The sequence below is a fragment of the Melozone crissalis genome, unplaced genomic scaffold (assembly GCF_028551555.1).
Source record: "Melozone crissalis strain CALT ecotype California unplaced genomic scaffold, PUWL_Pcris_2 ptg000005l_1, whole genome shotgun sequence".
Taxonomy (NCBI): Eukaryota; Metazoa; Chordata; class Aves; order Passeriformes; family Passerellidae; genus Melozone; species Melozone crissalis.
The window spans coordinates 3,802,632-3,805,000 of NW_026535783.1; positions in this window are offsets into that span (position 1 = coordinate 3,802,632).

A 2,369-nucleotide genomic window follows, 5' to 3' on the forward strand; every position below is an offset into this window, starting at 1 on the left:
TCATAACAAGGAGAAGGCGTTGCACCTTTTTCGCAGCTAGAAAAGCCGGCATGCCTTTTGCTGGCCCAAGGAGTCACAGGGTTTAATTAATCCGCCGGGCATTTTGTATTTAAAAGTGTTTTTACCCAGATCCTCCTGGGGCCATGTGTGGCTGCAGCCCTCTTCAGAAGAGAGGAATGAACTGATGAATCTTGAAACAGAGAACTGCTAAAGTTACTAACAACTATTTGAAATCAATCAGGTGTGACATTATACAATTATCAGGTACTATTGAGAAAATGTCTGGAATGTCATGGCCACAGCCTTTAATTCAACCACTCGGGCCAAGGCCTGGCTTGTGGCTTTCCAGGACTTTGAGCTCTTCTGGAGTTTGCTGCAGTTTTGCTCAGGCCAATAGAAGTTGTTGGGCACATTTGGACAGCTTTGTCAAAGGTCTGAGGAGCAAAGACCAGCCAGAAAGATGGAGAGTGTGAATTTGCCAGCATTTCTGCTGTCTTTGACACGGCCTGCACCATCCCAGGGCTTCTGCCACATCACCACAAGACCTGAGTCTGGGTCTTGCCTCTGAATGAAACAAAGTGCTGCTTCTATTTGTGTTTTTTCTTGTCTTGTGGAGAGTGCAGTGCTAACAAGGGCCCCTGCATCTTCCCCCTCCACCTTAATGGTACTTGAAGAGTGAAATTCAAACCAACCCTACATAAGAGTCCTTGTTTAAGTAATTTTAAGGTGAGATGATTAAAACCACTTGAAAGTGCCTTTCTGCCCTCCCCTTTGGCTTGCTGAAGGGGTCAGAGCCAAGAGCAATTGAAAATCCCAACAAGACATTTTATAGGGATTGGCACCCCTGGTTTCCTCCACAGAGAGAGGAATTGGAGCAGGGATGGGCAAGGAGGTAGCAATGCACCCACTTTAACTGTTGCCAGCAGAAAGCAAGGAGATTAAAGCTTAAAATACCCGCAGAACAGCTATTTTATAGCTTAAAACAGCTGCAGAACAGGTCATCAACTGATCGCGTAAAAGGCAGGGCAGAGATTTCAATACATTTCCCCATCAGGGCAAGGCAGAGCTGGAGACAGCTTCCATTCCTTTTTCCCTTCTCTCAGGTGGTATTTAATCTGTGAGACAGACAGATTTTATATCTGGCTTGACACATGACAGAGAGAAAGAGGGAGAGGTGGAAAGGGAGGAACTTTGTCCCAGGTGTCAGGAGCAGGGTTGGGGTGTGCAGCCGTGGCTGTGTGACACTTCAGGTCTGAGATGGAGGAGAAGTGACCCGGAGGGAAAGTCTGGGTGGAGGAGTGTCAGAACCCAGGGAATTCCTCTGGCTGCCCTGGAGGACTCAAAACCCTGTCAGGGGGCTCAGAGACCTTTGCACAGAGCCCAAAACACCTGTGGGTTTGATCTTGACCCATGGAAAAAACGATTACCAACCTTATATTAGGATTTACAAGCCACGAAAGCTTAAGTAGAATGATAGTGAATTTATCACGGGGTGAAAAATAAATTTTTTGGTGTTTTTAGAATGGAGGTTCAGGGGGGCAAGATGGAGGAATCTGGGCATGTCCAGCCTTTCTCCTTCTTCTTCTTGGCCTCCATCTTCTGCTGTGGTTCTGGCACTTTTAGATTGGTTTAGAGTAGAAACTCACTGTCTAACATAAGTGATAGGTATTGGGGAGTTATGGTAAATCATGTACACGTAGTTTTTAATATAAAATGATAACACTGCCTCTCAGGCGGGCAGTGTGTCTCTGACTGTCTTGCTGAGTGGACCTCAGCTGGACAGGAGAAAGAATTTTATAGATAAGAAACAACAAACAACCTTAAGAATGAAAACAGAAAAAATCCTGACTCCTTCTTCGACTGCCAGGCTGGGAAAAGAGATTTTCTACATTTTCTTGGGGTCACTCTGACCAGCAGAGACCCCGAGAGAGGAGAGGTGTGGATCACACGTGGTGTGCAAGGCTGGCACTGTGGACTTGGTCTTGGAGGATGATGGGGCAGCAGAAAAGAGAGGGAGGCACAACCAGGTGAGAGTGTGGGGGAGAGAAGGGGCTTAAGGCAGATGATGGAGAAGGAAATTGTCAGCAGAAGGGCAGGCTGAGTTTTACACGTGGCATGAAGACCTCCTGCGTGTTCAAACACAAGAAAAAAATTAGGACTACAGTGATTGAGGTAAGGTACAAAGCAAAATTCAGGGTGTGTGAGCCTGGGGGACAATAAGAGGATTACTAAAAGGTTGAAAGTTGCATTTCTGCACCTCTGTGTGTTCTTGTGTGCCCTCTTAGAAGAGGAGCAGTGGATGATGGACCTGACCCCTCAGCTTCCCAGATCTTGCAGGGCTAAAGATTGGCAGCAAGAAGAAAACTCCA